Source organism: Tenrec ecaudatus, chromosome 4, assembly GCF_050624435.1.
Source record: "Tenrec ecaudatus isolate mTenEca1 chromosome 4, mTenEca1.hap1, whole genome shotgun sequence".
Lineage (NCBI taxonomy): Eukaryota > Metazoa > Chordata > Mammalia > Afrosoricida > Tenrecidae > Tenrec > Tenrec ecaudatus.
The window spans coordinates 28072314-28099037 of record NC_134533.1 but is presented as its reverse complement, the minus strand read 5'-3'; positions in this window follow the sequence as shown (position 1 = coordinate 28099037).

Below are 26724 nucleotides of genomic sequence, written 5' to 3'. Positions count from 1 at the left end.
ATTCCATTTTTCCATGTAGTTGGAATACAAGTCCATGTTCAGGTATAAAAAGAAACAATCAGGTTTTGTTTCAATGTTTCTTTAGAGAAATAATTTATATGTCACAGTTCAAAGTGAAAACTCAGTCTCTGTCAATATGATGTTTCCCGTCTCTTCTTGGTTCACACAGCAGAGTGGACAGGAGCGCAGCAGGCACCCGGTTCTTCCCTCCATGTTTTCCTGGAGGCATTCTGTGGAAGCCCAGGACTTGGTTCGCTCTTTGTTCATTGGTCCACAAGTGTGGTTAGCTAGACACTTCATTGCCCCCTCTCTGAATAGCTCTTCCCTGGTTATCATGCTGCATCAGGTGCTGGAGGAGTCCTTCAAGGTATGGGTGATCTTGGGAACACTCATTAAGCCCCTAAAAAGATTCTATTTAGTTGAACTCAGTGGAGCCATTTCTGAGGTGAGAAAAGAGGTATTGTCCCTCCCTAGAATGAACCTTCAGTGAATCTGAATTGGAAACATGATCAAGGTGATAGGTAGGGGGGCAGTGCCGGGGAGGTGGCTCATTATGTTTCCTCAAACATCTTCTCTGTGCTTTGAGGTCTCTCAATTCTCTATTGTCTTTTAGGTTTCAAACCAAAGCCAGAAAGAGATTGGCAGGGTTTTGTTTTTTTTTCACTGTTTTTCCTTTTTGGCTTGTCACATCCCTCTCCTGAGGCAATGGCCCAGAATACTATAGCTGTTTGAATAAAAAGACAGTTCAGAAAGGTGGAATTATCAGGAGGAATAAAAACAGAAAAAAAAACATTGTTTAATATTTTAAAACTTTCCCAAGAAATAAGGAAAATGTCTATGAGGTTATATAGAAGAATATTAGCATAAAGTTGATGTTAGGAGAGTGAAATTAGCATAAATTAGAATAAAAACTCTGATTTTCCTGATATCTTTGCCTCCAAGCAATCCTATAGAACTGAACTTTGAATCCCTTTCAAATACAGAAAGTTGTGACAAAGGCATCTTTCCCACTGCATATTTTCCTGCAGATACTGTGGTACACTCTGAAACAATTCGAGGGATAAATTTGTTTTCTTCAGTAGACCTCACTATTAGAAGATACACTTTTTAGACTACGAAATATATACAATACTAATAACTGTTCACTCTGACCTTGCCCTTACACATCTTCACTCTGTTATCCATATAAAGTTCTGTTTGGTTTGTATTAGGAATTCTGAATAAATTCATCTTTCCCTTAGTAACATAATCTAATCAGTGGCATTTTCCATCAGAATTTACCAATATTTTAAATTAATCTTTTGATTGGGAGCTCTTACAGATATTATAACAATCCATAATTCAGTTAGATGAGGCATAATTTTACAGTTGCTCTCACCATCGATTTCAAAACATTTTCTGTTTTCTTGAACTCTTTGCTATCCGTTCCCCTTTGTCCCCTCCCTCTCCTCCCCTACTTCCCAGGAACCCTTTATATATATATATATATACATATATATTCCAATGTATCTGTTCATCAGCAATTCTGTTATTCATTCCCCTCTAGTGGGGTTACACAGTCACTGTTACTATCAGCTCCCCATCCCCCCCTGCCCCCTTCTCTTCCTGTACCCTCAGGGAATCATTACTCCCTTTCTTACACAAAGTGTCAATAAAAGTCCCAGGACATCTTGATGTGTCTCATCATATGCTTCCTGGTATGTCTTCTCTGTGAGGTCATTTGCCTCACATTCATTACGGTAAAATTCCAACAGTCAGAAAGGATTGCTAATTGCTTGAAGAAACTGTCATTTGTACACAAATCATCCTGGTCATTTGGAAACAGTTCAAGCCATCCAAGAGCTCATAAGCCTCTGTCGTTGCTTTTAGTTGCTGCAGAGTCATCTCTGACTCATAGCTACTCCTTGCAGAACAGGCCAAAGGCTGGGTGGTTTAATGCCACATTCGTGATCACCTTGATGTGGGAGTCCATAATTGCAGCCAGGACTGTAGGCTGTGTGCCTTCAAACTTAAGGGTCTAATCTTTCAGCACTGTATTGGACATTCTATTGTGATTCAAAACTTATTCATTGACTAATGTTTGGAAGTAACTACCCTGTTTTCCCGAAAATAAGATAGTGTTTTATATTAATTTTTGCTCCCAAAGATGCGCTAGGTCTTTTTTACAGGGAATGTCTTATTTTTTCCATGAAGAAGTATACGGTACACATTTATTGTTTATTGCTTTATTAAAAGAGACCTCACACTTCCTGCCTGCTCCAGCTGTGCTGCGGCCAACAGTAAGCTGTGTGGTGGCGCCTGCCGCTACGGTCCTGAGTCCAGAGTTACAGTAGCTTCTGGGAGCCTTAGTTTCAGGGAGGTCTTATTTTTGGAGGGGATGTCTTATATTTCAGTGAGATGCAAAACTGTAAGTAGGTCTTATTTTGGGGGGATGACTTACTTTCAGGGAAACAGGGTATCAAGCCCTTCCTTCCCAGTCTACGTTGACCTAGAAATATCTTTGGAAATTATTTACCATGGATAACCCTTATATTTGAAATATTGGTAGCATAACTACCAGAAACATATGAAGGGGGTTCAAAAGATTTGTCCAAAAAATTGAATTAAAAGATAATGGAATTTTCCCTTGAACTATTTGGAGCCCCCTCGTATAAATGTGGGAGAGCTAGACAATGAATAAGAAGCACTGAAGAATAATTGATGGATATTACAGTGTTGGCAAAGGATATTGAAATGAACATGGAATAACAGAAGCACAAGAAAGTTTGTCTTAGAGTAAGGACACCCAGACTGTTCCACATAGGACAGTGGTTCTCAACCTGTGGGTCACGACCCCTTTGGGGGTCGAAGGACCCTTTCACAGGGGTCACCAGATTCATAACAGTATCAAAATTACAGTTATGAAGTAGAAACAAAAATAATTTTATGGTTGGAGGGGGGTCACCACAAGATGAGGAACCAGATGAAAGGGTCTGAGCATTCAGAAGGCTGAGGACCCCTGCTATAGGCGAGGAGGGTGAGACGTCGTTCAAGTACTTTGGACTTGTTGTCAGAAGAGTCCAGTCCCTGAACATGGACATCATGCTTGGTAAAGTGTAGGACTGGTGAAAACTCGGAAAGCCCTCAATAAACTGCGTGACACAGCGCCTCCAACAAGGCAAATATCACAATAGCAAGAAGGTTGCAAAACCAAGCAGTATTTGACGTTGCTTTATATGAGATCACTATGAGTCAGAGCTCATTAACTGGTGCCTAACAACAGCATGTAAATAAACGGACAGAGCGGTGATGGATAAACCACTACCGCTATATTAAGTGAGTCCCCTGGGCTGCCTTGGTATACGAGCGAGCACGACTGTAGGTCGAAATACATTCATAAAGTGATGGATATTTAGAAGTTCACACTTTGGTTGTTGTAAATAGTGCTACAACGAGAACTGATGTAAATGTACCCTCGTTCAATTCTTGTAGATGATGGCTTACAAGAAAAGTTGCAGGCTCTCATGATAAAAAACCACAGCATTAAAGAAGGATGTCTAAGCTGCACTGAAAGAATTAAGAAGAAAAAAACCCAAGGTGCCAGGTATTCATGAAATACACATTGAATTGTTTCATCAAATTGAAAGCACCCACTTGTCTATTGCCATGAAAGTTAAAAGACAAAACCGAGTTGCATGGCCAACAGACTGAACGACATTCATATAGGTCCCCATTCCAAAGATAGGTGACCCACCAAAATAAGGGAATTATCAAATAATATCAATATCACATGCAAGTAAAAGGTGCAAGTAATTTCTTTTTGGAAATTTTTTCAAATACAGCTGAAATAGGACAATGACAGGGGATTGACAGTAATTCCCACCTGAATAAGAAGAGGGCTTGGAAGGCGATGTTATCTTGGCTGAAAGTTGAGAATACAAAAAAGATGTTTTTTGTGTGTCATTGATTATGCAAAGGCATTTCAGGTAGTTTATTGTGTCAACCTGGCCAGTTAACTCATGTGGAGTTAATTGAAGGGCAGAGGGATAAATGACTTAGTGAGCCTCGCCTTTGGAGTTCTCGGGTCTCTTGCTTTCTGATGGTAGGTACCAGGGTGCAGCTGCCTTAGCCAGTTCCCTGCTTCAGCTGGCAAGGCTGACTTCTGACAAGAAATTCTCGAGAATCCACATGCATCTACCCCGATGCAGCCCTGGGTGCTGGAGCAGCCGTTTGGAGACACCAGCCAACACTGAGATGCTTACACGTTCACTGATTCAGCTTTCCTCCTGCAGTCAGCCTCATAGTGTGGGTTTTGTGAGATGGAGGAGGACTTTGTGGAATGGTGTCAGACATATGAGTTAATGTTGGACCTGAGGGCTTGAGCAGCACTGAGTTGGAATGTTTTCTTGATGTGCACTTACCTTTATATAAAACACTCTCTTAAGTTTCTGTGGATTTGTTTCTCTAAAGTACGCAGACTAATACAGCATTTGACTGGGTAAATCATAATAACAATGTACAATTGTTTAAAAATTTGAAGTTCTAGAATGTTGTATTGTGTTCATGGGTACATGAACAAAGAGGAAGTCATTCAACTAGAACAGGGGATGCTGCATGGTTTCAAACTAGGTAAGGTGTATGTCAAGGTTTATCCTTTAAACATTTTTATTCAATCTGAATGCTGCACAAATACTCTGAGAAAGTAGACTACCTGAAGTACTGTGCACCAGGAATGGAGGAATCATGACACAACCTTGCTTGCTGAAAATGAGGACGATTTGAAGCACTGGCTGATAAAATTCTGACTTCAGTTTTCATTATAAATTATGACTCAAAGAAAATGAAAATCCTCACAACTTGAACAATAGACAAGATCATAAAATGAGAAGTGATTAAAAAGGAGTGATGAATGTATGAAGCACATCGCTGCATGGGAAGAACTGGAGGAAACCATGCTAAGCAAAGTAAGGCAAGCACAAAAGGAAAAGAACATTATGAGTCCGCTGAGGTAAGCTTTTAAAAAAATGCAAAAGGGGCATAGGGAACAAGCTACTGTATACAAACATTCCTGGGGTAAGGACCAGGTAGTATGGCAGGGAGCAGACCAAATCCAGGGATACATATGGTAGCCAATTAAAAAGGAGGTGGGAATGGGGGAAAAAAAAGTAAATAAATAAATGATAAAAAAAGAAATGGGTAGCAGGGGCACAGGGCACTAACCCATCAAAGGGGAGGGTATTGTTTATATCTCCACAGGGAAAGAGGGACTAGACTTCAACCCAGTGCTCCATGATGTGAATGCAATATACCAGCATGAAGCAGGGAACCAGTGGAGAGGTCTGAGGAGCCAGCCCAAATCTCAACTACGTGGACACCTGCCCTTCCCCCCAGAAGAATTTACTTAAGAGGATGGCACTGAATCTGCAGCTCGGGGAGACAGACATATCTGATCAGAGCACATGGGAGCAGTTGAAGGGGGAGGAGGAGAGAATGGAACATATCATGGCCCACCAGGCCTTGAGGACAATGTTCCCGTTCAGAGCTGCCAGTCCACAGAGAAGACCACGTGGCCAGCCCTACTATGAGACATGACGTCCCTCATTAACCCCTCGTCCTACAGGGGACAACACTAGAGACACAATGTGGGAATTGCGCCCGATCTGATCCCGCCACGCCAAAGCAAAACACTAAGGGGGTACAGCAGAACAGCAAGGGAATGGAGAGGCGAGGTCCCCAGGGAATGCTGAAGGTGGACTTTGGGGCCAGGGTGCGGTGCCCCAACAGACTGGACTGGAAAACACTCCTAAAGGCCAGCAAACAGTCCTTGAACTAACTACAAGCTTTGCTTTCTTGTTGTGTTTTGTTTTGTTTTTGTCATTGGTTTGTTGTTTTGTTGTATATTGTTGCTTGGTTTTTTTCTGTCTTGTTTTTGTGCATGTTATTATCTCTGCAGGTCTGTCTAAATAAGACAGACTGGATGAACAATCTGGAGGAGAAAACAACAGGACCGACAGTTACAGGGGGACATTGGAGAGGTGAAGGTGGAGTAAAGGTAGTGGTGTTAACAAGCACAAGGACAAGGAAACAACAAATGATCCAAATCTGTGGTGAGGACGATGGAGGAGACCTGGTAGGGTGTGATCAAGGGTAATGTAACCAAGAGGAATTACTTAAACCCAAATGAAAACTGAGCATGATTGTGGGGCAAGAGCAAGTAAAAGGAAATAGAGGAAAGAGCTAGGAGGCAAAGGGCATTTATAGAGGTCTATGTAAATATATTTATATGTGAAGATGGGGAAACAGATCTATGTGCATATATTTATAGGTTAATTATTAAGGTAGCAGATGGCCATTGGGCCTGCACTGAAGTACTCCTTCATTGCAAGAATACTTTGTTCTATTAAATTCTATTATGCTCACCTTCCTGACGCAATTGCTGAAGTCAAAGTGGGTGCATAAGCAAATGTGGTGAAGAAAGCTAATGGGGCACAGCTATAAAAGATATAGCATCTAGGATCTCTAAGGGTTGAAGGTAAACAAGCAGCCATCTAGCTCAGAAGCAACAAAGCCCACATGGAAGAAACTCACCAGCCTGCGTGCTCACGAGGTGCCAAAGAGATCAGTTATAAGGCATCAAACAACAAAAAATCATATCATTGTGTGCTCACCTCCCTGATATGATTGCTGAAGACAAATGGGTGCATAAGGAAATGTGGCGAAGAAAGCTGATGGTGCCTGGCTACCAAAAAAATATAGCGTCTGGGATCTTAAAGGCTTGAAGTTAAGCAAACGGCCATCTAGCTTAGACGCAACAAAGCCCACGTGGTAGAAGCACACCAGCCTGTGCAATCACAAGGTATCGAAGGGATCAGGTATCAGACATTATAAGAACAAAAAATTATATCATTGTGTATGAGGGGGGAGTGTGGAGTGAAGGCCCAAACCCCATTTGTAGGCCACTGGACATCCCCTTACAGAACAGTCTCAGGGAGGAGACGAGTCAGTCAGGATGCGATGTAGCAATGATGAAACATACAACTTTCCTCTAATTCCTATATGCTTCCTCACTCCCCACTATAATGATTCCAATTCTACCTTACAAATCTGGCTAGACCAGAGGATGTACACTGGTACAGATAGAAACTGGAAGCACAGGGAATCCAGGCAGATGATCCCTTCAGGACCAGTGGTGAGATTGGCGCTACTGGGAGGGTAGAGGGAGGGTAGGTTGGAAAGGGGGAACCAATTACAAGGATCTACATATAACCTCCTCCCTGGGGGAAAGACAACAGAAAAGTGGGTAAAGGGAGATGTTGGACAGGGCAAGATATGACAAAATAATAATTTATAAGTTATCAAGGGTTTATGAGGGAAGGGGAACAGGGAGGGAGGGAAAAATGAGGAGCTGATGCAGGGGCTTGGGTGGAGAACAGATGTTCTGAGAATGATGAGGGCAATGAATGTACAAATGTGCTTTACATAACTGACGTACGTATGGATTGTGATAAGAGTTGTATGAGCCCCTAATAAAATTATTTTTTAATTACATGAAAACAAAAAAAAGTGAGAAGTGATTCACATTGCCAAGGATTTCATTTTATTGGTCCCACAAATAACACTCAGGTAAATAGCAGTCAAGACATCAAACCATGCACTGCATTGGCTGCATCTGCCACAGAAGATCACTTCAAAGTGTGCAAGAGCAAGGATGTACCTCCGAGGCCTAAGGTGCCCCTGACCCAAGCCATGGTATTTCCAATAATTCCATATGCATGTGAAAACTGCACAAGGAATAAAGATCATGGAATTGATGCACTTGAATCACGGTGTCGGTGAATAATATTGAAAATACAGTGCACTGCCAGATGAACACACATACCTGTCTTAGAAGATGTATAGCCAAACAGAGTGCTCCTTAGAAGTAAGGATAGCAAGACTTCATCTCACATACTTTGGACATGTTATATGGAGAGACCAGTCCATGGAAAAATACATCATGCTTACTAAAGTGAAGGGTCAGCAAAAACTAGGAAGCCTGTCAAAGAAGGATTGACACAGTGGCTGAAAAGGGGGACACAAATATAACAATTGTAAGGATAGCACAAAAACAGGCAGTGTTTTGTCCTATGGCACAAAGGGTCACCAGAAGTTAGAAGCTACACAAAGGTACTTAACAACAACAACAGCGTAATGCTGTGTTTAGCTTTTTTAGGAACCTCCAGACAGTTGTACAGAGTGACTCTGCTACTAATGAGGCCTGGTGGCACGATGGGTTATGCATTGGGCTGCTAACTACAAAGTCCGCAGTTCAAAACCACAACTGACTTTAAGAGGAAAAGTTGAGATTATCTGCTCCTATTGTACAGGGTTGCTAGGAGCTGGAATAAACTCAGTGAAAGTGAGTTTGGTTTGGGCTTGGTTGAGACCATCAATAAGCAGATATCAGAAGTCAGTCCCTGAAAAGGGACATCAAGCTTGGTGAACAAGAAAGGAGGCCAAAAAGAAGAGGATCCTCAACCAGATGGCTCTTCACAGGAACTGCAACCGACAGCTTGATCATAGCAATAATTGTGAGAATGGCATAGCTCCAGGCAGCAGACTTGTCGTGTTCTTTAATTTTTAAATTTTTATTGGGAGCTCTTACAGATGTTGGAACTATTCATAATTCAATTAGAGCGAGCCTAATTTTACAGTTGCTGCCATCATCAGTTTCAAAACATTTTCTTTCTTCTTGAACTCCTTGATATCAGCTCCCCTATATCCCCTGCCTTCTTTCCCCTCCCCCCAGGAATCTTTGTTATGTTATATATTATTATTATTTTATGAGTCTCACACCATCCAATATATTCATTCACCTACAATTCTGTTGCTCATTCCATCAAGTGGAATTACACATTCATCGTTACTATCAGCTCCCCTTCCCCTCTTTCCACCTTTCTTCCCATACCTTCAGAGAACCCTTACTCCTGTCACTGTTTCTAGGGGGCTCTCTCTTTTGGCTTTCATGCATCCAACGATCTTAATTGTACAAATGACCAAACCCTTATCTAACAGGATTGATGAAGTAAAACCATAATAGTGAGGGGAGGAAATACTAAAGAACTAGAGGGTAGTTCTGTGTTCCATCAGTGCTATTCGCCCTGAACTTCACATCCCTTCTGTGTGGCCCCTCTATAATTTGGTACTATATCATACTCACCCTCCCAACGCAATAACTGAAGACAGAATGGGTGCTTAAGCAAATATGGAGAAGAGAGTTGGTGGTGCCCGGCTATTAAAAGATAAAGCAGCTGAAGTCTTTAAGGCTTGAAGTTCAATAAGTGGCCATCCAGCAGGGAAGCAACAAAGCCCACGATGGAAGAAGCACACCAGCCTGTGTGATCATGAGTTGTCGATGGGAATAGACACCAGCAGTTCAAACAACCAGCAATCAAATTGATGTGAAGGCGCATGGACAAAGTGAAGACCCCAAACCCACCTGCAAGACAATGGGAGAGGCAGGATTTTCCTCTGTTATACAGAGTCACTGTGAGTTGGAACTGATCTGACAGGATCTAACAACATCTGCAATGGAAGAATGACTCAATTCTCCAACTCCTTGCAAACATCTGCTATTTTCTTTTTAAAAAACGTATAGCCAGTGTAGTGAGGGCATTGGTAGGGCAACAGAAGAGGTGATGTGGATTTTATTATGATTTTGATTTACATTTCTCTAATAAATAATGACATGGGGCATCTTTTCATGAAATTATTGGTGTTTTTATATACATATTTTGATGAAATATCTAGTCCACCCATTGTTTATATTTTTATTGTTATTTTTAGTTTATTGTTAAGTTGTGGGATATATTTTCAGGTACTGAAAGGAGAGTGTGCTTACAGGTACATTTAAAATATATTAATCACTAAGGGAGACTCCATGGGCTTGCCTACTACAATTACTCTAAAGGGCTGTACTTCTGCTAACAATCACTGAGAATTTTCTGTTAACAAAGCACTCTAATGGGTAATAAGGAGGAAATGTACAGCAATAATAGGAGAGTGTTCCAATTTTCTGCTAGCTTTAACTATCATAGTATCTATAGAATTAAAATGATACAGAATTAAAATGATACCTAAACTAGAAAAGTCCTCTTTATACTTCCACAGTTTCTATGAATTTTTCTTTCCCTGGATATTATTACTACTAAGGCATCCAAGGAAAATAACCTATTCTGTTTCTGTAGACTGCATTGGTAATAGTAAGAACTGACATATTATAGTTCAGACCAATAACATTATACTGCTCCCATAGATCATATTTACATAAGAAATGTTCTTTGGGAAAACACCCAGCTCAATTTCCTATATAACTCCAGCAAGGACCATGTGCCTTGTGAAAACCCTAGATCCAGTCACCCATCCTGCTCTCGTATAAACAAATCCTTGATGTGTGGTATCAATACCTAATTACATTACAGTTCTGCCCCAGTAACACAGACTGATGGGTTCATTATAGCATTTAATTAGAATTGTTTTAAATTTATCAGGATGAGATGATGTAATTGGTGAAGAAACAGCTGTTACAGGTCACATGGAGAGAATATGATTAGCAAAGTAATGAAAAACTTTACTGGAAAATCCAAAAGGTATTTAAGTCTTTTAGAATGTATTATGTGGAGGAAAATAACTATATTTAATGGAATCAATGCTTCTGAATTTTATTCCTGATATCCCCTCAGTGGGAGGCAAACATGGGAGAAAATGCTTGCTGACCAAGGATCCGCTAGGGTTCAATAGCTCCTATTTCTTTGAAACCTGAGCTTTCGGGCAGATGAAGGAGATGCTTGAACTCAGAGTGAAGCACCTTCTTTGATAGTAAGTGCTACCTTAGGATTATGGCCAGCCTTGTTGCCACAGCCCTTTCTTTTATTAAAATTGAGCATTGAAATTATACTTCTATCACACTCTAGCCTGATGCTAATCTGCTTTTCTCCTTAAGGATGGGTTTCTGTTAACATGATAGCTTCCCCTAGCCTCCGACCATATGTTCTCTTTTAGATTTCTTCCATTAGGTCTCTAGGGAAAGAATGGCATATTTATACATGAAAACAATGTATTCTGTCTTCATGCATGTAGGAGCACATTGTTAATCACTGTGCTCTTTCATGAGTACAGAAATACTGTCCAATGGAATGCTCCCAAATGCCAATTCCATGTGACCAGATGGAGTACGTGAAATAGAATGCATCAATTCTATCTTCTAAGTAACTTATTCACTCTGTGTGTCTATCTTTTTGTTCTCTGATGACTGTTGCAAAGTAGTTAGGGTTGAGTCTTAAGTATATTAGAAATACAAGGGGGATAAGTTGGGTTTAGCTTTAAATGCAAAAAGAAAGAAAGAGTGCCCATCACTAGCCCAGAAATATTAGAGTATCCAAAGTGATAGCATATCAAAACGCAATTAATAAATAGGGTCATTGAAATATGTTTGAGTCGGGAAAAGAGTGGTGGAGTTTGTTCAAGTAGTGACACGAGGGCAATTCTAAAATCTCATAGACCGAGGAGGCCAAACGGAATCAAGAGGGACTTCTCTGGAAAATCCAGGGCCAATGTTTGTATGATGAGGGTGTTCCCATGTATGTTAAGGATCTAGCCTGTATTAACAAATTGTGTATGTCCAGATGGGAGACCTAATATGGCCCCAATCTACAGCTTATAGAAACATTATTAACTCCGTCTTCACAACATCACCGGAGAAGTGGCTGTGACTGATTGTCGGGCCTTCTCATCGAGGTGGGTGAAAACTGTGATACCGCGAAGCTTTTTTTCTTCCTGCATAAAGGTAAATCAGCCCCCACCCCTTGAAGACAGTTGATTTACTTTTGTTTGTTTGTTTATTAAAAGGTCATTTTATTGGGGACTCTTACAACTTTTGTGGCAATTCGTACCTCACTTGCATCAATCGAATTTGTACATATGTTGCCTTCATTCTTTTCTAGACATTTTCCTTCTATTGAGCCCTTGGTATCAGCTCTTCTTTTTTACACCCCCCCATCACCCCTCAATAAATTGTACATTGTGATTATTTTCATATCTCATACCAATCGCTGTCTCCCTCCCCCATGTTTTCTGTTGTTCTTCCCCCTAGAGAGGGGTGTATGGTTATGGGTAGATCCTCGCCATCGGTTCCCCCTTTTTTCCCTTCCTCTCCCTCACACCCCCCTACATTTCTGGTATCACAATTCCCACTCCTGCTCCTGTATTTTGTGTGTTGTGAGCATCCATCTTTTATCCATACCTGTGTATATGTTCCAGTCTAGCCTGAATTGAGAAGCAGCACTGGGGTCATGGTTGTGGGATTAAGGAAGTCTCAAGGAACCAGAAGAATATCATGTGTTTCATTGATGCTTTACTGCACCCTGGTGACTCATCCCTGCCCTGTGGCCCCTCTGTGGGGGCTTGTTCCACTGTCTACAAATGAAATTTGGGTCTCTGCTACAATCCCCCTTGCTCTCAACAATTTGTTTTTGTTTGTTTGTTATGTATCTGCTAATGCCTATTAACCGGTCCCTGTGACTCCTCATGATTGCACCAGTGGTATGCTTTTTCCATGTGAACTTATTGTTGAAAACATTTTATAATAAATGTGTTTCCAAGCTGTATTTCTAATTATCATCTCTTGTCTATTTCACTGAACATCTATTTGGTCAATGCTGTATAGAATCAAATATTTTATCTCCAAACATATCTTTTGTTTCTTATTTTAGGATTTGATGAATCACCAAATTTATTCCACCAAGATGCTAGCATACCTTCGCCTTAAATTTTCCTTCATCTCAACACCAAAACACAAAGTTTTATTAATTTTCTCTATTCCTTCGCTTTTTCCTGTCCTCTTTGTTCATCCCTTCACCTACCCTGCAATGAGACTCTCCTTTAAAAGTTACTCTGCCTCCAGTATATTTCCCTTTGCAACAGTCAAAGTTTATCAAACGTAGTACAATTATGGTATGCCTTTTTATCAAAATCACCTGATAAATGCCACAGTCCTATAAAGTAAAATCTGAATTACTTCATTGTATTTCATATCTCCCATAATCCAGACCTAAATTATCAGTGAAAGCTTATTCTATACCGCTCTCCCACTGTGGACATTGGAATTCCAAAAGTATGCTACTTGCCATTTCAAGAGACTGGTTTGCATTTTTCACCTACCTTACTTTTTGCATGCATCCTGCCTACTAATGGGCTTTCTTCTCTCGGATAGTCTATTCTTGAATTCATCACTGTTAATTAATGTTTTACACACAAAAAAACATCGTTCACACTCAAAAAAGTCTTCTATAACATATCACTACAAGAACTACTCTTTCAGGAGAGTACCATCTCACTTGTATCGTGTAGCGTTTGATCATCATTGTCTAAGAGTGGACTGCATTGCCTTACCTTATAAACACTTTGGTGGCAAGAAATTTATTTTTTCTTTTCATTCATCCCTCTTTTCCAAGTGGTGTGTTTCACATACTAAATATCCACTATATATTTGTTACATAAAATTATTCATTGAGAAATGAGTCAGTTCTTGAACAAGACCATTCTTTAGTCATCTTTAATAATATTTTGAGTGAAAGATTGCATGATGGGAAAAGCTGTATGTCAGCTTGGCTGGACTATGATGCTCAGTGGCTTGGCAATAATGATTGAGTCATTTTGCATGATGAGAACTGGTACAATATAATCACTTCCAGCATGAGATCTACTAAGAAAAGCCAATCAATTGAAAAGAGGTTTCCTCAGAGATGTGACCTGCTTCCAATATATGTAGACACTCTTGCAAAGCTTCTATACTTTTTGATGAATCTGTTTTCTGCATCTGACATGCATCATCTGACATGAAGTTTGTTGGACTTTAGCCTGAAGCCTGATTCATGATTGCCTGCAGATCTGAACACTGTCAGCAGCCTCTCATCTTACCTGATGACCTTGGCTGCATTCCCCTCTGCAGCTCGCAACCTGTCTTCTGACCTGCCAGTCTTGAGTTGGTCAGCTTCTTCAGGTACATGCATCAGGAGAACTCTCCAGCTTGACATCTGACTCACGGACTTGGAGCTTGCCATTCTCCATGACAATGTGAGTAATTCCCTTGAGATTCACTTCTATGTATATGTACATATATGTGTTTCACTGGGTTTGCTTCTCCAGAAAACTCAGCAAAAGACAACTTGGTTAACAATAAATACTGCAATCTCAAAAATGTCCCTCAACTCCAGCCATGTACAGCTCTCTAAACATTATTAAAAAAAACACACAATAAACATCCAATATTTGTTATTTCCTTCACTCTTCTATATAATCTTTTATTTGCATACTCTTTTATTCAACAAACCTTTACTCTGCTTTTAATATGCCCATGTGCTGGGATCTATGTTAAATGGAAGAATGAAAGAGAGCAAAGTGCTTGCTTTTGAAGAACTCTCTTGGATACAGAGAATGAATGTATTTAATTTCTCATGTTATATCTGGTAAAATGTTCACTTTATAGTAGTAAAAGTATAATTTAGTACGTGCTCTAACAGAGAAATACAGGTGGTCTTGAAACCCAAAGGAGGAGCAATAATGCTTTGAAATTGATGAGGGCAAAGAATGTACAGATGTGCTTTACACAATTACATATGTATGGATTGTGATAAGAGTTGTATGAGTCCATAATAAAATGGTTTTAAAAAAGACTAAACCAATATTCATTGAGAAATTCTCCAAGGTAATATTTATGTGAAAACTGAAATGATACAAATGAACAAGTTTGGAGTAAGTGACCCTCCAAAAGGAGGAAACTCACAATGACAAAGATGATCAGGTGACACCTAAAACTCAAATGCAACTAACACTCAGAAAATTTCAGTAGATTATTCATTTCCTGTGGATTTGGTAAGCAATCACCACCACTTCGGTTGTTTAAAACAACGGGAATTTATGTTCTCAAAGGTCTAGAGTGCAGAGTTCACAATCCCTTTTGCTGAGATGAAGTCAGTGTCATCAGGACCCCACTCTTTCTAGAGGCTCCGCGGGGGGATTCGTTATGTCCCTCTGCTCGCTTCTGCTGGCTGCTGGTATCGTGACATGTAGACACCTCTCTCTATCCTCTACTTGCAAAATGACATTGCCTCCCTTTCTTCTGTTTGGTAGTAAAATCTCTTTTAATCTTTTAAAAGGATACTTATGGTGGCATATCCTCCAGCATCATAGTAACACAGTATGAATCTGGTCCTATGTAGTTAAGTCAACAAAGCTGTTTCAGAGGTAAGTGAGACCCGAGAGCTCAGTATCTACACACTTTGTCTGGTCCGTATTCCGAACGACACAAGCAAAACCACTCGGGAAGTGTGGAAAGTCAAAGATGCTTACCTTAAAGTAAGTAGCCCATAAACTCATTTGCATCCGGGGAAAGATGCCTTCATCTTAAATTCTCATTGGAAACTTTAAAAACCTAGTCATCTTTTAAGCACTCATAATGTGATTTTGTTGCACATTCCAAAATGCATGGTGATAACGAATCTTCTAGAAAACAAAAGCCTGCAGCATCTCCAAAAGACCATGGAGCCAAGTTTGTACTTGGAGAATTACACCCAAGGGGTCCCACTCGCCTTCAAATGTGCTACTATATTATTTAACTTTCAGGCAGTTTAATGCAGTTCCCTGATTATTAATAGGGATTTAATCTCTGATAGTGAAAAAGGGTAATAATATAGTATAATATTATAGAGCAAAAGATAGTAATAGGAAAGCACGAAATGGCCTTCACTGTTGATGATTCACTGCCAGTATGTGGTACTAAAAAAATTCTTTATTACTTAGTTTTAGTTTCACCGTTCAGAAGAAATAGCAATCATTCAATTAGGAGACTCAGCATAGGAAAAGTAGCTAAAGCCATTTTTCCCTGTATGATTCAATAAAATTATAGTTTCCGCAATCAAGAGAAATGGGTGTTTATTCGCCATTTATCACACACCTTCATGGAAACAGAAGTCAAGAAATCAAAGGACATATTGCATTGGCTAAATCGCTACTTGAGATCTCACTGAAGTGTTAAAAATACATCACTGTGAGCCCTAAGGTGTGCTTGACCTTGGCCATGGTGTTTTTAGCCATTTCATATGAGGAGTTCTGGTGGCACAGTGACCTATGCATTGGTCGGCTAACCCAAAGTCATCAGTTCAAACTCACCAGTGGTTCCTGGGAGAAAATGAAGCTATCGACTCCTGTAGAGACTCTGTCTCAGAAACCCCCGAGGCCAGTTTTGCTATACCCCGTAGGTTCACTGTGACTTGGAGTTGGCTTGAAAGCAGTGAGTTTGGATTTCTTTACCGTACATATGTGTGCGAACACTGGGACAAGGAAGAAGGAAGATCTTGGAAGAATTGATGCATTTAAATTACTGTGTGGCAAAGGATGTAGACAGTGCCATGGACTGTTAGAACAAACACACGTGTCTTGAAGGAAGAACAACCAGAAATCTCAGTCCCACAAGGATAATGAGGCACTGTTTCGTGTACATCTTATCAGGCCGGACCAGCCCCTGTGAAAGCATAGCAGGCTTGAGAGAGAGTCAGTAGAAAAGAGCAAGACCTTCAAAGAGATGGATTGACACAGTGGCTGCTACATGGGGCTCATCATAACATAACTGAGAATGGCACAGGGTAGGGTTGCTCTGATTGGGAACCAACTCAAGGGCACTTAACACCAACAAACACATACAACACTCTGCTCACGGCCCTCTACTAGGCACACAGGCTGTAACACTCCACTTTACTCAATGCACATACTCTGCCTGGGGAGTCAGGTAGGAAAAGAGTGTCTATCCCATATGTGTGAAAGCTGGCCTGTGTATCAGTGTCTAGAGAGGAGGAAACTATTTTCTCTCCTTGGATAAACTCGGGGAACCATCCAAAAAGGATGGAAACAGGTGAAGGACGTTTCTTTGACCCGATAAAATAAGGAAAGAAAAGGAGGAAGAGAAGCTGAGACTGTATTGATTTCTCTATTGGAAACTTACAAAGGTAGAGGTCCTGCCCTCCTCTCACTGTTGCCGCCTCTGCCTGGCAGGTCTCAGTCACCCAATAAATAATTATTGAACCTAGAGTTGAACTTCAGATACAAGAAAAATAGCATGTGAGAAGTTCAGTTATCTGGATACATGTTTATCACGCCTTTTTTTTTTTGGTTGGCTTTCTGATACAAGTTCAGAAATCATGATTAAACAATGCTAAAATACAAAATCCCCTAAACCCCAAATAATGTTTTAATAAATAATTTGGTGACAAATTTTAAGCTTATCTGGTATCATTTAATGATATGTTAGGAAAGCATAACCTAATATTAAAAGGTTAATTTTCATATTTATTTACTCTAATTGATGAGAAAGTAAGAGAGTGCTTGACAAGTAGTGGTGTGTCTGTTTTACCAGACCCTGCTTGTGACACTTTATAATATACAGAATAGTTAGCATAACGCCTTTCTCAAATCTGAGAAAATTTTAATTCCAAAACCTATTTTTGCTAAGAATTTTAGATAAAAGTTGGAGACTTATAAAACAGTATAACTAGCCAGATGTAATTCACAGATTCTGTCAACTTTTGCTTCATTACTTTTCCTAGCTGACTACTCGGGGTTTACCTTGTGCAGAAGTAAGTGCAGGTGGATGTGGTATATTGCTATGGCCCATGTGATAGCTAGACCATCTATGTATTGAACAATTCAAGCCTAACTGAGAATAACTAAAATATCCAGAATATGGCTTAGATCAAAGTAACCCAAACCCACTGGAATCAAGTCAATTCCAATTCAATGGCAGATAGAGTTTCCAAGGATGGAAAACCTTACACAGCAGAGAGCCTCTCTGTCTCTTGCAGAGCACCTGTTAGGTTTGAACCCCAGACCTTGCACACAGCAGTCCAATGCTTACCCCACATTGCCACCAGAGTTCCTTACTCAACATTCCGTTGCTGTACTGTCAGAGTAAACCAGCCTCTGACAACTTCAGGGTCTGCAAGCGCAACTGTGCAGCAATAATATATAAAGATGATAGTAAATCCCCCAATACAATAGCACCTCGCCCTGCTAAGCAGCCATTGCAGGATACCCATCTTCCCGACATGATCACTGAAGACAGCCGTGTGTGTAAGCAAATGTGGTGAAGAAAGCTGATGGTGCCCGGCTATCAAAAAAGATATAGTGTCTGGGGTCTTAAAGGCTTGAAGGCAAATAAGCGGCCATCTAGCTCAGAAGCAACAAAGCCCACAGAGAAGAAGCACATGGCCTAAGCGAATACAAGGTGTTGAATGGACCATGTAACAGATACAAAGGAACAAAAACAATCATTGTGTGATTACCTTCCTCACATAATGGCTGAAGACGAAAGTGTGCATAAGCAAGTGTGGTGAAGAAGGCTGATGGTGCCCGGCTACTGAGAGATATAGCGTCTGGGGACTTAAAGGCTTGAAAGCAAACAAGCAGCCATCTAGCCCAGAAGCAACCGAGCCCACACGGAAGCAGCACACCAACATAGGTGACCATGAAGGACAGAGGAGACCAGGTCTCCAACATCAAAAGTGGGGTGGTGGTGAGAATCACATCACCGTGAAAGAGGGGGAGTGCGTGATGGGGACCCAATGCCCACCTGTAGACAGCTGGACACCCCTTCCAGAGGGGTAGTGAGGAGGAGATGGGCCACTCAGGGTTCAGTGTAGCAACAATGAAACTCAAAACCTTCCTCTAGTTCCTGAACGCTTCCTCCCCTCCCAATCATCATGACCCCAATCCTACCTTGCCTTGCGGACCTGGTTATACCAGAGGATGTACAGCGGTGCAGTGGGGATCTGGAGGCACAGGGAATCTAGGACAGATGAACCCCTCAACATCAGCGGTGGGAGTGGCGACACCAGGAGGGAAGGGCAATGTAGAAAGGGAGAACCGATCTCGGAGATCTATGTGTAACCTCCTCTCTGGGAGATTGGCAAGGGGGAGGCGGGTGAGGGGAGACGCCGGGGAGTGTAAGATAAGATATAATAATTATTTATAAACTATCAAGGGACCAGGGGTGGGATCAGGGAGGGAGGGGGATGGGGGGGGGAGGGAAACCGAGCTGATTCCAGGAACCCAAGTGGAAGGTGAATTTTGAGAGTGATGAGTGCAACGAATGTATAAGGGTGCTTTGCTCAATTGATGTATGTATAGATTGTGATAAGAGCCTTATGAGCCCCAATAAAAAGATTTTAAAAAAAAAGAAACTGACATGGTTAGTGAGTCTTAGGTTAAGTCCCAAAACAACAGCAACTAAAATAAGTAAAATTAATGTAAAAAACCCCAAAAACCCTCAGATTCTGATGTCAACAAGTAGTTCAGATAATTATCAGTTGCATGATCACTGTATAAGCATTATTTACATGAGATTATGTTTAGAAGAAAGACTTCTCAAAATCCAGTTTCTTTATTTTTAAAGTGATAATGCTTTATTCCTAACAGTTTTCAGACATAAGATGTCATTCAATCTCAGACTTCCACTGTTTTTTTCTCTCTTGGAAATAGCCCTTAATGCAATACTTAATAAATTCTTACATTAACCAATAAAAAAAACAAATGAATCAAAAGAAAAAATTAAACAAAAAATCCACAAATGAAAAAAAAAGTCAATGAGAATAGGAGACAGAGTAAAATGAAGGAGTCAGACACAAGCTCACCTGAGCCCCTCTTGGTGGTTCATGTAGAGGTGGGAGAAGAGAGGGAGAGTCTTTACTGTCTTGGGACATTTATTGGTTGCCACAGGACATGCATAGTCAGTAGGTACATACTTCACAAAGTGGGTGGTAATCAGAGTAAAGTCCCTGAGCTCAAGGTGAGGAAACCCAACCCGATACCTGCACTGGGGGAAGACATGCGTGGGGATGGACGCCACAGCAGGAGGAGACAGCAAGAATGTCTGGGTCCTTAGGGAGAATAGAATCAACCATGTGCCCACCCTAAGGCAGCATAGCTGTTAGGGGAGAATCTGAGGGAATGATATTTAAAGCAGGATCATGTACTTGGACTTTAACTTACCAATGTGGTGTCTTTCCTACCAGGGAATATTAGCTTTCCAGATTCCTTCTGTTATAAATTAGGAGATCTAATCCTGGTCATATTTCCCTCAGTGTTAGTTTCCCATAACTGACAATAAAATAAATCAAAGGTGGGGAGGAAAAATAGGAGAACTGTTCTACTAGGGGTGAAAAACAGACTCCACTAAAGTGCCCCCTGCTGGAAAACAATGTCAGAGAACTCTCCGTCCATCCCAAGAGTGCGCTTGAGTGCGGAGAGCAAGTTATCTTTTCACACTCAAGCCCCTTAAACCATCATGGTTTTGGCACACAAAAGGTATCCTTAGAATACAGCATGTCCCCAGATATTGGATTCAATATTATTTAGATATTTTTGAAAGAGGTTAAAAATATTGTCTTTAGCTAAAAAACCTCAAGAGAAGCAAAAACAGTGATATATAGATAGATATACAATTAGATAATGTGTGTATATACAGGAATACACACATATATGGAGAGATATTTAACTTCCATATTATTATAATATTAATCATTGAACCATTTGACATAGTAGTACGTGATTATCAATGGTACTGAAGAAAGAAGTCCAATCTGCACTGAAAGCATTAACCAAATGCAAGGCTTCACTAACTGACAGAATACCTCATGAAATGGTTCAACAAGCTGACAAAGCACTGGGAGCACTCGCTCACCTATGTCAAGAAATTTGGAAGACAACCACTTGGCCACCTGACGAGAAGATATCCGTGTTTGTTCCCATTCCAAAGAAAGGTGAGCTCACAACATGCTGACCTTAGAGAACAGCATCATTCATATCACATGGAAGTAACATTTTGTTGAAGATCATTTAACAACTGTTGCCGCAGTGTATTCACAGGGAAATGTAAGAAATCTAAGCTGGAATCGAAGAGAATGTTTAACCAGGATGGCTCTTGACTCAAAGCAGGGCATACCCAAAAAAATTCACCTGTGTTTTATTAACTACATAAATACATAGAGTGATTAGAATCAAGTATACATAGCATCAAGAAGAATGGGGATTCTAGAGCACTCCCTTGTGTTCATGTAGAACTTGTATACAGGAAAAGACCGTCGTTCCAGTGGAGCAAGATTCGGTGATGGGATTCAGCCAGTTCGCACCCATTGGGCAGAAATGATACCCAATCTCTTGTTGCAGTCATTGAATCATTTGATAAAATGGCACTTGTACTAAAAATTCTCTCTAAGGTGGGCAGCTGCCCAGGCACCCAAAGTGGAAGTCACAAATATACATTCCTTACTCTTAAAAAAAATTAATGGATGCTGGAGCCATCTCTTCCCACACTGAGCCTTCCCCATCAGTAAATGAAGGTCCTGAAAGTTTTTCTCCTTCATTAAGGTCAGTTTTACTGTGATGATGCAGGTTGTGGTAGTTACGTAATTGTACGTCAATTTGACACTACATGGAAGAGCAGGGTGGTATCCAGACTGTAGGTGAGGTTACAGGCATGGCCTTCTTATAAGGAAGTTCGTTCTCTCTCTGCCTTCACCCTTCCAGCTAGCTGACTTGGAGAGATGCCGGACTCCTGCCATGTGTCTACTGACTTTGGATTACATGACTTTGTAACCACCGGCCTGTGATATCCCTGCATTCTGCATCAGTGCAGGTGACTGCATGAGCACGAAGAGGAACTTAAGGAGTAGGGTCAGACATGGACTTGAGTTTCCTTGATATGTTTCCTTGGTATGTAATTACTTCTTGATATAAAGCTCTTCCTTACACATAGATGAATGCCACTAGATTTTTTTCTCTAGTCTACCTGGCCTACCACACAGGTCTTCCTCAGTCACAGTTTGAGTGCCTTCCAGCCTGAGGGTCACATCTTACAGCACTATGTCGGACAAGTTTTAGCTACTATGCTACTGTTTGTCAGGTTATCCATGGCTAGTCCTTCAAAAGCATACGACCGCTTCCTTCCTACTCTGTTTTACTGCAAACCATTCACCATATATGTTTTGTTTCAAATTAGCTGGGGCAGAATTCTGGGTTCTTTGGAAGTTCAGGGCTGGTACTCCCCATAATATGACCTGGCACGAGTAATTAGCTCCATGTCGGATTCTCTGGTAAGCATCCCACAGAGTTAAAACGATTAGGGTAGAGTGAAATCGCTTACTCAGGTCACAGTCCTGACGCAATTAAAAGAAAGTTTCCCCGGGGTGTGGCCTACTCCCTATATGGACACTGTGGGAAAGCTTCTTGTTTTTTTGCTGGGTCTGAGTCCTGCATCTGCCTCGCTGAACTCTTGTCTTTGGACTTGAGTCAATAGCCTGCCATATTGTCTGCCAGGCTCATGAGTCATCAGTGGCCTTCCAGCTGCCCTGCTGAACTTGAATTCATTCATCTCTGTGTTAGGCTGGGTTGACGCAAGGAACAAATGCAGAGACACCATATATGTGTAAAAGCTAGCTTTATCTCAAGAACTAATTAGGTATTAGTTCAAGAAAACATGCCAGCACAGTCCAGATCCAGTCCTTAAGTCAGATACTAGTCCACAAGTCCCTCGTCTGACTCATGCAGCCACATGCAATGACGCAGAATGCAGGAAGATCACAGGCCAGCCAATGGGTGCAGAGTTGTGCATATCATGGTGGTGGAAGCATCGCAGGGCTCACGCGGGTCTCAGCCCTGGCTCACCAGCAGGAAAGTGAAGCTGAGAAAGGGGGAAGGTTCCCAGGACCCTCCTTATGAGGAGGTCACGCGCACAAGGAGGCACTATCAGGCGGGACCTGATTGACAGTCTAGACATCCACCCCTACACTTCAAATCTTCACGTTGACATGAGATTATGTAACCACCACAAGCTCTCCAGTTGTTAGCCTATTGCTGTGGTACCCCTGCCCATCTTGGGCTCAACAGCCCTAAAGACATGTGAATCAGGGGACACAGTCACCTTAAATCTAACTCACAAACTTGGAACTGCACTGCACTTGCTGGCTTCTATACTTGCGAAAGTCAGGTTCTCTCTGTAAATTATTATATACATATATGTAAAAACATGTATAATAGATATCTTTTATATAATATATTATTTTTATTATTGTGAGGTGCTATCGAGTTGGTTCCAACTACATATAGGTAGTTTTGTTTCCCTAGAGAACCCCGTCTAACAGACCATGAGATCTGCTAGCATTTGAAACACTGGTAGTGTAGTTCCTAGTAGCATATCAACATACAAGCTACAGTAGTATGACGAACTGACAGACAAGAGATAGAGCATGTATGTATACATATGTATATATGTATATATTTTTTCTTCCTTTCTTTTATTATGGTACTAGTATTATTTTCTTGTATCCTTCTCTAATTCTTCACCTATTGCTGCTTAATCTAATCTTAATTGGAATAGATGGCTTGAATAAGACAACTTTATTACTATTTTATTATTTGATTTTGCACCAGTTGTAAGATGCTTTTTTGGCTGAGGCAGCAAATTTGGCTTCTTTTTTTTTTAACTTGTGACTCATGGACATGACCTAGAAGTAGCTGTGAAACATAGAACACCATGGATTAATTCTTGATGCTTATTCAAAAAATGCTTATACTATATTAGTTTAAGGTCATTGCCAACAGCCTTCTTTTCTTCTAGGTCTTTACTTCTGTAATAGCGATCTAGGGAGTCTTAACAATTGTCCTGAACTCTTAAACTCCTACCTGTGTTTCCATTTATTATCTTACTGAGAAGCAATAAATTAGGCAAATGTTACCAAGAAAGGGATGATGAAGATCATAATTAACAGAGGAGACAGTTGGAGGATTTATAGTGAAGGTTTATCCCAGTCTGGCTTCTCTGGGAAAGTCATCTAGATCTCATTTGCCAGTAATTAGTCCGGCATTTATTTCATTGTAAATACTGATTGAATTACTGTGCTCTTTAGTTCAGAAGACGGAACTCAGTGTTCACATTGGATTTCATGTTCTGGCAATCGCTCCTCATCACGGCCGCAGCCTTTGCTGGGAACAATTGATGTATGCAAATGCAAGCGGCTAGGCAGGAGGCGCAGTATGAGAGGCCTGAGGAGCAACGTGAGAGAGCACAACTCAGGAAACAGAGCTGTGTGTGTGTGTGTGTGTGTGTGTGTGTGTGTGTGTGTGTGTGTGTGTGTGTGTGGACGCCCGCGCGTGTGCGCGCACGCATGATGTAATTATCATCCTGATCCCACTGACTTGAGTGTCCCAGGAGGAATTAACCAACATGGAGGAGGCAACCTCCTCAGGGCAGTTTTGAAACGTCTCAGCTCAGCCAGTGGAGCTCACCATCTCTCAGACTTGGAGATTGGAAGACGGACAGAACCTCTGATGTCATCATTATTCAGGGTGAAGATGGAAATAGTTCAGAGAGCGCAGTGGCAAGAGTTAGAGGATCTAAACTTCAGGGGGAAAAGAACTACAAAAAACTTCTCCGTGGAAGGTGTGAAAAGGCATGAGTAGCTAAAATCTCAAATTTTGAAAAAGGTTAGCATTTACAGTATCTCTCTTTTAGTTGAATCACAATCACAAAATTATTTTGTAAAGCAATGAAAAGTTTTTGAATGGTTTTTAAAATAGTGCTTGCATTTATTAGGAAGTTGCTACATCCTCTCCCTCCCTGCCATTAAGTCAATTTGGACTCATAGCGACCCTATAGGACAGGAGAGACCTGCCCCTTTGACTTTCCTAAACTTTAAATATTTTCAGGGGTGGCTAGCTGGATCCTCCTCCCTCAGAGCAGCGGGGGGATTTCAACCACTGACCTTGAGGTTAAGCAGCTCACTGGGTAGTCCTCTATACCACCAGGGTTCCTTTAATGTTACTGAGTTGTTATTATTATTATTGACACATAGAAAATGAACACAATGATGTCAACACTTACACTAGACAACTCACACACTAGCTCACTCGACAGCTTTGCCTAAACCTTTCTTTTACAGGGCTGCCAGTTCTCCAACGGAAAAATATAGATTTGGAGGGAATCATTACTAATATGGACCTAAGCTCAACAAGTATCTGCCTTCATAAAATGCATACCAAAATGTACCATCAAGAGCATCATCAAAATTCTGCATGTCAGAAATCACTGGTGCCACATGCGAGTGCCTAAACTCACCTCGAATTTTGGCAGCAACTCCTGTGGAGTGCGTCTTTTCTCCAACCATCCACCTTCGACCTCCAGCATATATCATTGTTGTCTTTCTTAGGTGCCCTTAATTCAGTCCCAACTCATAGTGACCCTGTGCAAAGAGAACAGAACACTGCACGCTCCTTGCCAGCCTCAAACTGTTGCCATGCCTCAGGCCATTGCTGCCACAGTGGTGTCAATCCGTCGCTGTGAGGCCCTTCCCCTCTTCTGCTGTCCCTCCACTTTATCGAGCATGATGTCCTTCTCCAGGGACTTGTCTCTCCTGACAACATACCCAAAGTATGTCAGATGGTGTCCTGCCTTCCTGACCTCCAAGGAGCACTCTGGCTGGACTTCTTCCACATCAGAATTGTGTGTCCTTCTATGTTCGATAGTCTTTGCCAGCACTGTAATTCAAACACCTTGACCCCTATTTGGTCTTCCTTCTCCAAGTCGAACTCTCACCTGCATATGAGGTAATTGAAAATGCCATGGCTTGGGCCAGGCTCCTCTTAGTACTTCAACATACGCGCTGCTTTGCCACCTTCTGTTCCGGCTTCAGTCCACTATGCGCCATGCACGTGGAGCTCCTGAGTCCAGTTCTCAACAAACAAGGGGTCGAGATTTGATAGATAATTGCTGCGCTCTCCATCTCTCAGGAGGATAATTTTCCTTATGCTTCTCAAGGTACAAAAAAGAATTGAAACCTGTTGCCTGACAAAGGCCTCAGTAAGGTACTCTTCTTTGCCCTCTCCTAGCTGCTTGCTGGACGTACCTTCTAAAAGACTCCCTCCACCCAAGTACTTATCTCGGTGTCAGCTTTTAGGAAACACATATTAAGACTCCCTGCTTAACTGCTCTAAGATGACGAAATTAAGATGAGAAGAAACCAAGATCAAGGGTCGTGCTTGATCCAGTATTGTTTCTATTTACCTATTTATATAAGGAACATATGCACAGCCACAAAATATACCAATAAACCTATTGTAGTTTCTCATTAGAAAATCAATTTAAAAAACGCAAAGTATTTGTGGCAGTTACAAAATCTCTTGTCAATTTATGAAGGGGTGGAGTCTAGCCTGTCACTCATAGCATAACCAATGAGACCTCTGTGTGGACATGGCCTTCTCCTGAGGATTCTGGGGACTCCTGCATTCCTCCCTAGTGGCAGGAGAGACTGCTTCGACTCCCAGGGAGACATTCCTGTTAACAAGCTACATGGAGCTGTGGTGATCGAGCCAGAGCCCTGGACCTGGAGGAGCCACATGGAGACCCACACCAGTGCTGAGATGCTCCCACCACCACTGTGGATCGACAAGACTTTTCACACACTGGCCTGTGATATTCCTGCATTCTGCATCATTGCAGGGCTGCGTGAGTCTAAAGAGGAATTTATGGACTAGTATAGACATATAGGGTAAAAGCGGACTTATGGACATGGTCTGGACAAGGCTGGGATGTTTTCTCAATATGAAATTGTTCTTTGATATCAAGTTCTCGCTTACACATCTGAGTGTCCTTTGAATTTGTTTCTC